Raw genomic sequence first — 14,775 nt, forward strand, 5'->3', positions numbered from 1 at the left:
GGAAAACTGACTCTGGGCTTTCCCTGGGCTCCACTGGCCCCACCACTGGTGCAAATGATGGTGACGTTCTCCACGTTGTACATACATCTGGGAATTTGCTCATGCTGTCTTGGGTCAAAGTCTCAAGTTGGAAAATGGATTCATCCTGAGATCCAAGGCAGAACCAGTTGTGTTGTCAGTGGGTAGCTGAGACCCCAAAATTCCCACCTCTTTTTCCTGTCATGAAGTTTCTATCTCGAGAGAAAACAGCTGTCCATTCTTAGGCCAACTGGGACTGAAGCCAGCTGTTCCTTCCAGATGCCAAGAGTCAGATGCACACCCACTCTTTTCTCCTATTCCCTAAGGCTGAAGTCTCAAACTTTATTGAATTTATTAATAACTTTAGGGACTTGCTAAAAAGCATTTCCCCAGGCTCTACCTCCAGAGAATCTGATTCAGTTAATTCAGGTTGGCCAGGAAATCTGCATGTTAAATAACAACCCTCCTGCCCCACCTCATTTCTGATCTCTAGGAAATTCCTATGTAATTGGTCTGAGAATCATACTTTGAGTGACAATAGCTACAGTGGAGGCACTGGTGTGCCGGTAAATGTTTAACAACTGGCTCTGGAGGTGGAAAGGCCTGGTTTGTAGCTTGCTGATTTCTGTGGTATAAATATTCCCACTTTGGTCAACTCAAGCTACAAATATGACATCATGATTGTTAAGTTGGGAAAAGGTTTGTGCAATCAGTTCTGATAAGCCCATAGTAACTGATTTCACATGCCCACTGGGTGGAAGTGGCCAGATGCCTCCAAATGCTGGTTCCTAGGCTCTAGCATAGAAGGGTCACTGTTCGGTCCAGAATGTCACATCCCCTAATTTTTTTTCCCTAAATCCTTCGTTTTTTGAATGGTTTGTTTTGGTTACTGGCTCTTGGAGACGTTGAGGGGTTCCAAACCAGAGAGCGAGGAAGGGGAAGAGAAGGAGCTCCGGGAAAGAAAATGCAATTAGTGTAGGATGTTGGCCTCAGCTACACTGTTAACCTTGTTCAACCCAGCTTTCAGCAGGGAAGGAGTTTCAAACACCTGTCTCTGCCTTCATTTGATAAGCTTTCTGGTCAACTCACATTAACCTGATCCTGCTGACCTGGAGAAGGATGAAAAGGCTGAGTGTCGGGGACCTGAGGGGATGAAAGGGGATGGGGGAGGCCTGGGGGGGGCTCATATGACCCGGGGTCGCCATCGGCTTAAGGCTTCCCCTTTGTCTCTCTGCTCTGGCCCCATGTTTGAAGGTTCTGGTGATTTCCTCCCGCCCCCCGACTAGGCGAACAGATGTGGAAAGATCTCCAGTTCCCAGGGCTCAGGACACAACTGCCTGTTGTTTCCCGCCTGCAGACCGGGGCCTGCAGTCACAGGCAGAACAGCTACGCAATCACTCGCCAAAGAGCTGAGCCCAGTCAGGTGTGGGGCTCAAGCCCACTCTGCCTTTTGGGAGTGAGAGGATGTGTAAGCCTAGCTGAACAAGAATGGAAAACAACCATGTCCCCGCCCTGTCGTGCTCTAAGTTCACTATGTAGGAATTCAGAGGCACTTTAGCAGAGGCAATGACTTGAGCTCTTCCACGGCAATACAATGCTCACAGGTGCCATGACCATTTGAGCAAACGCTGCCTTCTGGGCCAGCTGCTTCTCTTGTCCCAAACTGCAGGTACTGCCAGCGTGAGAACTTTGCCCACTTCTAGACTGGAGTTGAGGGCACCCTGCTACTCTAAAAAGGATGTTTCCTCAGCCCACTGAGCTTTCACGGCTCACTGGATCAAGGCGGTAAAAGAGTTACAAAGGAAGGGGTGCAAGTGTTAGCTTCCTTATGTACCTTATTTATTCAACACTGATAGTTTCAGAAATGGCTTAGAGCCTAGCTTCCTCACCACCATCCATATACCTTTGACAAGTGGGACAAGTAAAAGCATAAAAATATCTCCCTTAAATAAAACGCCTGTCTCATATCTAGTCCGTCTACAAGAATAAGCTGATACCTAATGATATGTTTTCTAGTTTATGCAATAAATGGTGGTGATTACAATTTTGCACAAAGACCTGGTACATATACGTCTTAGCATGTAGCACATTTACCTGTAAATGCTACAAGTAGCAGAATGGCAGCCATCTCCCTAAAGCACTGATTCTCCAAGTGAGGTCTGCAGTACCCTGGGATCCCTGAGACCCTATCAGGTGTCTGCAAGCTCAAAACTATTTTCATAATAATACCAAGATGTTATTTGCCTTCTTCACTGTGTTGACATCTGGGTAAAATTGCTGGTGCTAGACTATGCTGGCATTCTTCACTGCTACAAACTTACAGGGGGAAAAAATGCCAGTTTCGCCGAAGAATGTCCTAAATTAGACAGTAAAAATTATTAATTTTATAAAACCTTGCCCAAAAGTGTACTTATTCTCCCCTCCCCTCCTCTCCCCTCCCCTCCGCTCCCTTCCCTTCCCTTCCCCTTCCCCTCCTCCTTCCCTTTCCTTCTCTTCCCTTCCCTTTCTTTTCTTTGTGTGATGACTTGGAAACAAAGTATCAAGCATTTCTGGTGCATCCTGAAGTATGATGGTCATCTGAAGGAAAAGCACTTGTGTGAGTGTCCTGAGTTGTGATCTGTACTAGTCACTTTCATGGAACACAATGTTTACTCAAAAGGACCAAATAACCATAGTTATTCAGATTTGGTTATTTGACAGGCATTTTCTCAAAAATAAACTGAGCTCATCACTTCAAGAAAGACAATAATTAACAGTATTTTCTGCCAAAATAGAAGTATAAAGCAAAAATTAGAATTTTTAAAAACCTGTATCTGCCATAGTGAACTTAACACCTTCCCAACACTTACAGAGGTTTTTGATGAGATCAATAATGATATTAACAAATAAGAACTTTTAGTTTTCATCATGAAATATATCAAATTTGAAAAATCTGCATGACTTAGTGAAGCAATATTTTCCAAATGACCCATGCATATTATTTCAAAATCATGCATGAGCAAAAGATCTATTCAGAGTACAAGCCAGACAACGGAATTTTAACATAACTGAGCACAAAAAGTTCATTGATATAGTTTCAGATTCCACATTGCAACTAACCTTAGTAATCTACTATTGGTTGAGTTTTGGTATAATGTCAAAGAAGAATATTCACAATTATCTGAAAAGACTATTAAAATATTCCTCCCTTTTCCAACAAAATATCTATGTGAGGCTGGGTTTCCTTCGCATACTTCAACCAAAACAACATTATCACAGCTGATTGAATGCAGAAGCCGATATGAGAATCCAGCTGTCTTCTATTAAGCCAGACAGTCAAGAGATTTGCAAAAATGTAAAACACTGTCACTCTTCTCACTTGGATTTTTTAAAAAACAGTTATTTTTATAATAAAATGTTTTTCTTAACATTTAAATGGATTAATGAATATATGCATTTTAATAAATTACTAAATGTTAATTTATTCATTAACAATGAATAAATATTAAATGAACAAATACTATTTTTGGTTTTAGTTTTTACTGTGGTAAATTATTTAATTATCTATTGCTGTATAGCAAAGTATCCTAAAACCTAGTGGCTTAAAACAACAATAAGCACTTGAGTTGCCAGCCTAAAGAAATAGGTCCAGCTTCCTGGCAGGGCGTGGTGGCTCACGCCTGTAATCCCAGCACTTTGGGAGGCCGAGGCAGGCGGACCACGAGGTCAGGAGATTGAGACCATCCTGGCTAACATGGTGAAACCCTGTCTCTACTAAAAATACAAAAAATTAGCCAGGCATGGTGGCAGGCGCCTGTGGTCCCAGCTACTCGGGAGCCTGAGGCAGGAGAATGGCATGAACCCAGGAGGCAGAGCTTGCAGTGAGCCGAGATTGTGCCACTGCACTCCAGCCTGGGCGACAGAGTGAGACTCTGTCTCAAAAAAAAGAAAAGAAAGAAAGAAATCGGTCCACCTGGGTGGCTCATACCAGTAATCCCATCACTTTGGGACGCTGAGGTGAGATGATCAGTTGAGGCCAGGAGTTTGAGACAAGCCTGGGCAACATAGCGAGACCCCATTTCTAAAAGAAAAAAAAAATAGCCAGGAATGGTGGTGCACACCTGTAGTCTAGCAACGTGAGAGACTAAGGCTGAACGATCGCTTAATCCCAGGAGGTTGAGGCTATAGTGAATTGTGATTGCACCACTGCACTCCAGCCTGGATGACAGAGGGAGACCCTGTCTCTCTAAAAAAAAAAAAAAAAAGGAAGAAGAAAGAAAGGAAGAAAAGAAATTATTGGTCCATATGTCTGAAATGTCTTTGCTGTCTATCTTTGTCCTGTTGCTCATAGTTAGACCATCATTTAGGCAACTTCTTGCTCACCCTCCACAAGCTTGGACACAGGTCCTTCTAGCTCTGTTTCTTCTGAACTTGAGTTTACTGGCGCCTCCCTTATGAGTTTTAACACTCCCCATAACCTTTGTATGATTTGTACATTGAAAATACCCCCAAAATTACAAATAAATTATTAAACTAAAGGAAAGGTTAGTAAGATTGCTGGACATAAAATTAATATTTGAAAGTAAATTATATTTCAATAAGATACACAAATGGCCAACAAGCACGTAAGAAATATCTTTAGTATCACCTGCTCTCTGCAGCTCCCAGCCACACCTCCCCAGGAGCAGAGGTTTTCTGGGCTAGGTCAGGCCCTCCCATTACCTGCTTTGTAGAAGACAGGGAAGAAAATCACTCACTGTATGTAATTTTATTTAAGAGAGTGCAAGAATGTCGTGTTTGAGCCTTTCACTCTTTTTTTCTTTGTATTTCTTATCGGAAATGAAAGAAAACAGCCAGTGAGATAGGATCTCAGGTCTAGAATTCCTAGCAGGTAATTTGGGAGTTGAAAACAAATCTCCCCTGAAATGCATTAAGCAGGTGAAGGGGATTCCAGTTTCAACTCTTAAACCACACCTTATCCTGGCCTGGCAAATAACTTCCTTCCAGCCCCAGGCAAATCCCAACTTCCACCCGCCAAATGCTGCAGTTAATAAACGTTTAAGCAACAACAAAAACCCCAAGTGGAAAATGGAAGACTGATTCGAGGCCGAGATACTAGAAGGGCTGCCTGGGAGCCCCTCTCTGAGTGCCGCGCCCACAGGAGGAACGTTTAGCCGGGGAAGCCGGGGCCTGGAGCTGGGGAACCCAAGGCATGATGTCTTTCAGAGCATCAGAGCAGGGTAAATATCTGACTTGAGTCAAATGATTATTTTTCTTGATCAGATTTGTCCACTTGTTTCATTGGAACTCCATACCACTAGCCATGGTCAAACCCTTCAAAATGCCCCAAATCTCCAGACTGCATTATTGTGCCCCAGTAGGTCCTGCTTCCTGCTAAGTGCTGCAAGACTGGAGTTTCCAAGCTCTGGTCTAGAAAAGTCAGCTGAGGGTTGGTAAGGAAGTTCTAATGGGTCCAGAGAGAACTGAGAAAAACAAGGATCATGTTATACTGTGGAAATGTGCTCCGTGGTACTTTTTATTCCCGTTTTACGTATCAGAAAACAGAGGCTCAGAGACGTTGAATGACTTGCCACATAGCTAGTCAGTAGCAGAGCGAGGATGGAGATTCACATGATCAATCCCAGTGACTACCATTTGCTGGGCACCTGTGGTGAGACAGGCAAACACCTTGTGCTTTGTGTGTGTTAACTTGTTCGGTTCTCATGGATTGCTTCCTTTTTAAAGAAATGAAACTGTTCAACAGAGCTTCCTGCCATGAGGGAAATCTTCTACATCTCACTGTCCCATAGGTAGCCACAAGCCCCATGTTGCTATTCAGCCCTTGAAATGTGGTAAGTGAAACTGAGGAACAAAATTTTTAAATTTTATTTCACTTAAATTGATTTAAATGTAAACAGCCACATGTGGCTGGCAGCTCTAGGAGGTTCAGTAGCTTTTCCAAAAGCCAGAGAAGTGATGAGGTGAAGGTTGTGTTGTGGGGCTGATTGAGCCCCAAATCCAGGTGTTTCCCCTTTTCTCTCTGCTCCCCTGTGAGGTGGCCTCCCTTTTCCAAAGTAAAAGACACAGGGAAGGAAACTGACCAGACAGTATACACTGAGCCAAAAATAAAGCCAGACCCCCTAAAGGTGGGGTCTGTATTTGAGTCTGCTTCTTCCGAATGTGTCTGGAAGCCCCCATGGGTGGCCAAACAGCCCAGCTAGGGGCTTCAGACCCTGCACCAGAAACTTCCCAGAGCCCACCATGGCCCATTTGGCTGGGGGTTCTATGACTCACAGGTTCCAACCCTACAATTTAAACAGCAGCATTTCCTTTTTCTGGGCTTAACACTAATTGGTAGAGGTAGTGAGCTCCCAGGCCCAGCCTCACCCTGTCGAAACATGTAGCTCTCAACGGTTCCCACTGGAAGCACCACCCATGAGGTGCAGCTACCATTGCCATGTGTCTGAATGCCAATGTTTAACCCAAGCTGGCCCATTGTCGTTCCATGAGCCTCTGTATAGCCTCTGAGTGTTCATCTTTGCTGCATCACTCTCCTCCAAAACCTCCAAGGACATCCTGTGAAGCTCAGAACAGAACAAAACCCAAAGTCGCCACTTCCATGGCTGGCCCCTGCCCACTGCGCTGACCTAATGTATCATAGTTGTCCCCTTTTCTCACTCTACTCCAGTCTGTGGCTTCCTTATTGTTCCCCAAACACATCACACTTGTTCCTGTCCCAGGCCTTTGCACTTGCTATTCCTTCTGCTCAAAATGTTCTTTCTGGATTGAACATTGCTTACTCTCTCTTCATCCAATCTCTGCTCAAATGTCACCTCTTCAGAGAGGTCTTCTTGACCCCACTGTGTGTAAAATAGTGCACCCCTCACTGCCATCTCTTAACCTGCTTACTTTCTCAAGGCATTTATCACTAGTATGTATGTTTGTTGGTTTGTTTGCTTACTGTCACCCATACTAAGATGCAAACAGGGTAAGAAGGAACAGTGTCCTTTTTTTAACCCTGTATCTCCAGTTTCTAGAAGAGAGGCTGCCACATGGGTGCTCACTGAATATTTGTTGAGTGAATAAATGAATGCGTGCATGCATGACTGCTCACCTACAGCGTGGGGGCCAGGGCAGAGGTGGGCTCAGGCTGTCTCACTCTACACAGACCTGCACTTCCATGATTTGGATGCTGAACCATGAGAAACAAAGAGATTTGCTGGTTTAATTTCTTTTGCCCTGGGAAAGTTAAAGATCACAGATAATCCAGAACTCAGTGCCAAGTTCTCTGATTTATAATCGAGGAATTATCCACATAGAGGTAAACAAGAGCAAAGGACTGACAAGCAAACTGTAGGAGGAGAATGATGAGAAACAGACGGAGAGACCCACGCAATCTGCAGCCTCCAGCTAGTCTGGGTTCCCGCCAGCCCTCACTCAAATTTGGATCCAGAGAATCTCTGCTGATGTTCACTTCCAGATTCCTTTGGGCCACACTGCCAGTGTTGGGAGCGGGGGTGACTGCAAGTGGGGGCAGCCTAGGCAAGTCACCCCTTTACCTGACAACGATATTTCGCACTCATCTGAAAGGCACACTCATGAGGGCAGGTGTTTCCCAAAGATGCCCCAGGCTCACAAAAGTCACCAGATTTTCCCAAAACCTAGATTTTGGGGGAAAAAGTCCTTTCCTTCTTTAATGTAGTCCACAGAAATGTGTCTCTTTATTCCACCTCTAGAAACTTCAAAGAAACAAAATTAGCAGTGCCTAGAAGCATCTGACACATAGGAGGTAGTAAAAACTGAATGAATGAATGAATGAATGAATGACAATATCAACCCAAAAGAGGAACAGTGGCCTCGTGAAGAATGGGATAGTCAAGCAAATCCTGGACTCCCTATGCCCCCTAGATCACTTTGGATATGCCCTGAGGCCTCAGTTTCCCTATCTGTAAAATGAAAGCCTGGCCTAGCTGAACTCCAATTTCCCTCCCAGCTCTGACACTCTCTAATTCTCTGAACACGCCTTCATAGCTTCTTTATTGTGGACTAGTTCTTACATGTGTCCTGCTGAGAGCAAGGTCTGCTGGTCTGGCCTTGTTTTTAAACAGCAGAGGTTATTTAATAGCAATTCTCCCAGAATATTTTTCAGGTTTTCCATGAAAGAAGGTTCTGGAAAGTAGCCATCATCAAAATGGGAAGTAAAGCCAGGTTAGTGTTCCACTTATCAGATAATACGGGCTTAACCAAAATTCCTGTCACCCCCTAGGGTGATTCTGGGAGCTTGACCAGATTTCAGAGGTTTCATATTCAAAGCGGTGAGAAATCATCTCTGAGGCTTGTGGGATTTGGTACCTGTTTCCCTTCTTTCCATGTCTCAGGGCTGTGGGTGCCAAGTGAAGGCTGCAGTAACCCTTCCAGCCTCAGAGGAGCGCTCTGTCCTGTAGGCCATGGGAATGCCCAGGCTGGCCCGGATCGTTCCTCTGTCCACTTCAGCATTTCATTTTATGCTGCCTGTAAATCTGACCATTTCTTCCACTCCTAGAGGTGTCCCAAAGCACTAGTCCAGCAGAATTCAGACTCCTCTACCTTTCCCAACTCCACTCACAGCCTCAAGTCACCAGGAGGAGAAAGAGCACCTGACCGAGGGTGGGACCAGGATTCCAGACCGGCTTTAGATGAGCATCACTCTGGGCCTCAGTGTCCTTAGATGGGAGGGAGGTGGAGACTGGGTATGGCTGCTTGTCCTGTCCCTTCCAGGTTGATGATTTTCCCTAGCCCAGAGCCGGAGCTGGCCCTTTTCCCACAAGGAAGCCATGGTTTGTATGTTATGTAGTAGCTACAAATGCAGGGGTTTTTTTTTCCCTTTTCTTTTTAATGATCCTACGTACTCTAGGAAGAGCCAAACATTTTTATGATCCCAGGAACCACACAACATAATGAAAATCATGGCAACCATCAGCCCAGTAAAACCCATGGCAAAAGCCTCCGCATTCTCAAACAGGACCCTGGGAATTGAAAACTCTCAGAAGGCTTAAGTGGCTCAGGCCTTGCTGAAGGCCTTGGGACGGCAGCTGATGGCTGATGAAAGGATTTTAACGTGCCACTGAAATTCTCTTTTCCAAAATAACCACTTTGAAACTTGTTAATTACACACACACAACCAGCCAGAGCCCCCCAACAGGACCCAGGGCTTCTACCAGGGAGAGCTGGGCTCCAGAGGCTGGCTGCTGCCTTGGCGCTCCATACGCTTTGTGTTGGGTGACTTCGCTTCAAGAAGAGAATCCAAAGTAATGAAAACCACATGGCCACTCCCCCGCCCCCAGCCTCCTATTCTACCTCCCTTCCCTGGAGACAGAGGCTGGCTCAGTCTAATTTGGTCCAGTGTTTTTGTTTCCTAAAATCTGTCTTGGGCCCTGGGCCATTAATAGGTTGCAGCTGATTTTAATCTACATAAATCAGAGACCTTGCTTCTTCAGTTTTAAGGAGATTACAAATTGTGTGTCCCACAAACTCAGGATGGAGGGAAAAGGCCCTGGATGGGGAGTGGCAGTAGGGGAGACAGATCCTGGAAGGCACAGAAACTGCTCCCCACTCAGCAGTGGGCTTGAAGGAGCCTGCGATCACTCAAAGCTAGGGGAGTGGGGCTAGGGGGAAGTGAGGGTCTTGCAGCTGTGACTCAGTGGCAAGAACACAGAACCTGGTCCTGGGTAAACAGAGCTAAAACCAAGGATCTGGACTAGCAGAGGCCTCTCTCACCCATCTTCAACAAATTAATTTCCCAAGTGGTTGCAGGGCACCCCCCCCATAAGCTAAAGCAGGGGTAAGCAAACCATGGCCGACTGGTCAAATCCGGCCTGCAGCCCGATGTATATTTAGTCCTCCTGGAACAAGGCCATGTCCATTTGTTTACGTATTGTCCATGGCTGCCTTGCAGTTGTGGTAGAGACCCTGTGGCCTGCAAGGCCAAAAATAGTCACTATCTGCCCCTTTACAGTAAACATTTGCCGACTCCTGAGCTAGAGAACTATCCTAGATCTCGCTGGGCAGGAATTCCACTTACAAGCCTGTTAACAAGGGATGGATTAGGATTTACTCCATTCCCACCCATACCAAAGTGTAGGTTCCTTCCTTCCAAACATCATTCTTCAGGTATCTTCATGCTTATTTAAGCAATGACAATAAGAAGGAATGCCCACAACCATACCACTCAGTGAAGGTTCCAAGTACTTGCCCTGACAACCCGACACTCCCATTTCACAGATGAAACAGAGTCACTGAGATAAAGCAACTCACTGAAGTTCACTCAGGGAAAAGCACAGCTAGGAAGAGCTGGGCCTCTGAGTCACAGCATGGTCCTCTGTCCGTGGGATGGCCGTAATGAAGGGAGCTGGGGAGCTTTAACATAGCAATGCTCCCTTACGTGTGCCACACGACCACTTGACAACCCAGTGAAGGGCTCAGGGTAGTGTGTCTTCATTTTCAAGGTGAAAAACATAGCACTATGAGGGAGTGGGGATGAGAATCAGATAGGCCAGACTACACTCACCCCTTGAAAACCACCTTTATCCAGGCCCAGTGGCTGGTGAGCCCAGGCCCTCTGGCCCTAGCCGGGCCCTCACTCAATCAGGACCCAGGGCCCCCTATTTTCCCAGTGTGCCTCTAAGACAGCTCTTGCCTTTAGGCGCTTCTAGGCTAGCGGGGCAGAGACAGGAAGGGGAGGATTATGATTGCATGGCAGGCACAGTGATGGAGAGCCACAAGTGGTGCTTCAGGAGGACAAAGCAGGGTCACCTTGCCCTTCCCTAGAAGCAAACCCCTTTGTAGGGAACCCTGGGTGAAGGGCCTCCGGTGGAAATGCTATTCACTAGAAATGCAAGTGGGCAAACTTCCAAGGCTTTCAGGGGCTAAAAAAGTGTTGGGATCATTCTGGGCACAGGCAGGGAAGCCAGAGAAACTGGTATCCTCTCAGAGATGAGACTGGCAGGTAAACTGATGACACCAAGGAAGCTGCTGCCTTGGAGCAGTAGGAGTTCTCCCCACGGGAACCATTTCCTGCAGGACCAGGCCTGGGGTGGAGACCCTTCCGGCCAAGGTAGGAGGTCACCCCAGGCTGCAATCTCAGTGGTCTGCAAGCCCATGAAGGCTGGTTGTGTCTGGGCCTTGAATAGAATCATAGACCAGCAGGGTGCCATGCTGGCTTGCGTAGAATGTTGACTCTGCAAAGGTCTCTAGCTAACAGGAGCTGAAAGTTCCTGCAAAGGATAGCGAGTGGCCTGTACCTCACTGTCTCTATTTCCATTGCTGTCCCCAGGTCCCCTTTCCTTGGTAAGCTTCTCCTTGAACTTTAGGCAGCACCTCAAAGCAGTTTCAGAATTCACCGAGGAGCCATGGGTCCCAGTCTTTGGAGTGCTGCTGTTGTTCAGAGGTCTCCAAGTGACTAGAGGTTGCGAATTGCCAGAGGGTGGCAGAGGACTCCAACCGAGCAGGGACCAAGTATAAAGCAAACTTCCATCATCATCAACAACTGGAGCCCTGCACTGGCCCAGAACAGAGCCTGGGAAACGACCCCATCAGCATCTTTGGGTCCCCTCATCTTGGGGGACTCCCCTCAGAAATAGTCTTCAGTAGGGTTAAGCCCTTGGCCAGATGAAGAAATAGCACAGCACCTCTGGCTTCTGCTTCCCAGGGAGCTTCCAGTGGATCCCCTGGCACCCTCTGCTTCCGACGGCACGAAGGTTGTGGGTGTAAACCTCAAAGCTCCGTTTTGTCTAGACTTGGTTTCCGGGTGGGTTCAGGCTCTCTGCTCCATGGAACCCAACAGCCAGGAGATTTTTGCCACTGCTTCCTTGAGTCTAGACTGGCGGAAGAGCAGGGGCTCGTGACTATAACATGAACGTGAACCGTGGACCAAAGTGGGTGTTCAGGACAGCTGATTGGACAAGGTCCTGAGCTATGCTGAGGAGTGACGCTGGCATTTTGGTAATGCAGTGGAATGGAATATTCCATGGTTAATTAGCAGTCACTGAGTGTCTGTTGTGAGCTGGTCACCATCTGGATGAACAAACTGGCAAGTAGACACTGAGGAGGTCACGTGCCCAGGAGTTTATTTAGAGAGTGCAGTTTCTTCCCATATTGAGGTGTGCGGAGTGTTCGCTTACAGGTGTGTGATCACGGGGTTGGGTCAAACTCCTCGACTTTCCTATGGAATGCCAGTCCTAGGACCCTCTGCAACCTGAAGCCCTCACACAAAGAACAGAGTATTTATGTCAAACTCTACCCTTCTGTGCTACCAAACAAAGCCGAGCCAGAATAAAGCAAAGTGAAAAAGCTCATAAACACTTCCTGGGGCTGGGCTCACAAAGTAAAGCTCAAAGCAGAACAAGCCAGATGTGTTTCAAACCCATAAACACACACACGAGGACCCCCGAGCTGCCCCTGGCCCGAGCAGACTGGGTGCTAAAACAGCACTGGAGCAGTGAAGGAGGGTGTCATTCTAAAATTAGAGCTCTACTTTCTCTCCCCTCTGAACATATAGGGGTGGAATTATGGATTAATGTTGAAAATTGATTTCATGTCTACTTCAAGAGCACCTGGGCAGTGATGTCCACACTCCCTCCCCACCCCTCCACATACACACTCTCCCTCAACTCAACCCGGAGACATGGAGCTTTTGCTACCAATCACATCTTGTGTCCTGTATAAACAAGGGCTGGTAACTAGTACAGGAAATGAACTTCACAAGCATTGAATGTGTACCCACCTGTGGTATGGGGAGTTGCCAGATTTTTTTCTAACTGAGAATGTTCACAGACTCTCAAAACTTTCTTTCAGCTTCCCTCTCCGCACACTTGAGTGTGGGCGCCTACCATGCGTGCACACATACCCAAGCACAAAATTTCCCTCAATTTCCCCCAAGACACATCAACAATGAGATGTGCCCATACATACACGGGCACACAGCCAGCCGTTCCCAAATCTTCTCCTTTGTCCCCCCGCCCGCCTTTCGAGGTATAAATGAGAGCACCTAGGTGTGTTGGTGCTGCCCCTCCCCGCCTCGGACACATGCAGAACTTTGCGCCCACTCAGCGCGATCCAGCACACAGGAGCTGGGGAGCCAAGGGTGTTTATATTCTCACGCGTGCACCGGCGTGCACGCACACACGCACGCGCACACACAACCACATTCCAGCTGGCCCCAGCACAGCTGTGACAGGCCTGGGTCTGTTTGCCATTGTTTTCCTTCGCCACTAACAGGCGTTCTTGCAACAGAGAGGAGGTCATGAGAGGTTTCCACCCCGTTTTGTAGCATTTACCCCAGGCCTGAGTGTTGGGGAGGTGGCTTTTGAGAATGAGCTATGGGTGGCAGGGTGGAAGGCAGAGACAAAGGCATTCCTTCCCATCTCCTGCCTGAGCTTCACTCGCTAATGTGCACTGCTCTGGCTTGTTTGGAGATTTCTTTATGTGTCGTCCTGTCTGAAACCTGGCTGGGAGGATGGAGGCTCAGCTAAAGAATTTCTGGAAGTTCTGTCTCAAGGTCCTGCTTTGTCACCTCTTATTACTACAACTGTTCTAGGCCCAGGCTGCCTGGGGGCACACTGTGTCCTGAAAGCCTGAGTGGCAGGCCCCAGCCACATAAGCCAAGACAAATTTGGGTAGAAACTGAAGGAGATAAAAATGGACCCCAAGTGGCCACTATCCCTCTAGGGATTTTGGCCCACAAGAAAAGCTGGTATATAAAGAATTCCCCACCTGACCCTCAGCAGCAGTGAATGTTCTAATGATTCCCCCAGCAGTACATATGCAAAGTGGATAGTGTCTTTGCATTGACAATAAGATTGGCTAATCTGGCTGGGCGCAGTTGCTCACGCCTGTAATCCCAGCACTTTGGGAGGCCGAGGTGGGCGGATCTCCTGAGATTGAGAGTTCGAGACCAGTCTGGCCAACATGGTGAAACCCCATCTCTATTAAAAATACAAAAAAATTAGCCAGGCATAGTGGTGCACACCTGTAATCCCAGCTACTCGGGAGGCTGAGGCAGGGGAATTGCTTGAATCAGGGAGGTAGAGGGTGTAGTAAGCCGAGATCATGCCACTGCCCTCCAGCCTGGGTGACAGAGAGAGACTGCGTCTCAAAAAAAAAAAAGATTGGCTAATCTACAAGCTCATTTGCTATTTCTAAGAGCCAGATGGGACTTAATGCATCTAAGACACTAACAAACCCAGAGTTCTTACTGTGTGGATCTGGACAGAGGGGGCGACTGACAGATTTCTCACTGTGCCCCACTGAACTGTGGCAAGGGACTGGCTAGAAATACATGTACTTTGTCTGCAGCCATTGCTTGCAAACTCTACCCCACTCACCTCTGTGGCAAAGTCCTTTCTTCAAATAAAATCTTACTAGAAAGCCCAGTGTACAAAACTGATCAAAACAGTCTCTCTGGTTACAGGGATGAGTTAGCTGTGTGTGAGCGGGGATGCGGTGTCCCCATCTGCTCCTGCTCCATCCTCGTGCTCCCCCCATCAATACTTCAGGGAATCTCTGAGGGGTTCCTTGGATCCCAGGTTGAAAACCATTATCACAATGCAGGCCCCTTCTTGTAACAGTTGTCAAACTTTGTACCCAAGAAAACACGTAATGACAAAGAGCTGCTAGGAATTTGACGGCCTTTCAAATTCGCCTGAGTTTTACATAATATGGATTTCAGCTGCTACTCATGTTTGGTATGGCACTAAGAGTTATGGACCCCTTGCTGAAACACCCTGGCCTCTTGCAGGTCTG

At 47.1% G+C, this 14,775-nt stretch overlaps 1 protein-coding gene across 14 annotated transcripts in view; it reads right to left on the reverse strand.

Annotated features, from left to right (window-relative positions):
- Window positions 1-14,775, reverse strand: part of RAD51B (RAD51 paralog B) — an 890,780-nt gene that overhangs the window by 170,127 nt on the left and 705,878 nt on the right. The window lies entirely within an intron of this gene.

This window comes from Symphalangus syndactylus, chromosome 8, assembly GCF_028878055.3.
Source record: "Symphalangus syndactylus isolate Jambi chromosome 8, NHGRI_mSymSyn1-v2.1_pri, whole genome shotgun sequence".
NCBI lineage: Eukaryota > Metazoa > Chordata > Mammalia > Primates > Hylobatidae > Symphalangus > Symphalangus syndactylus.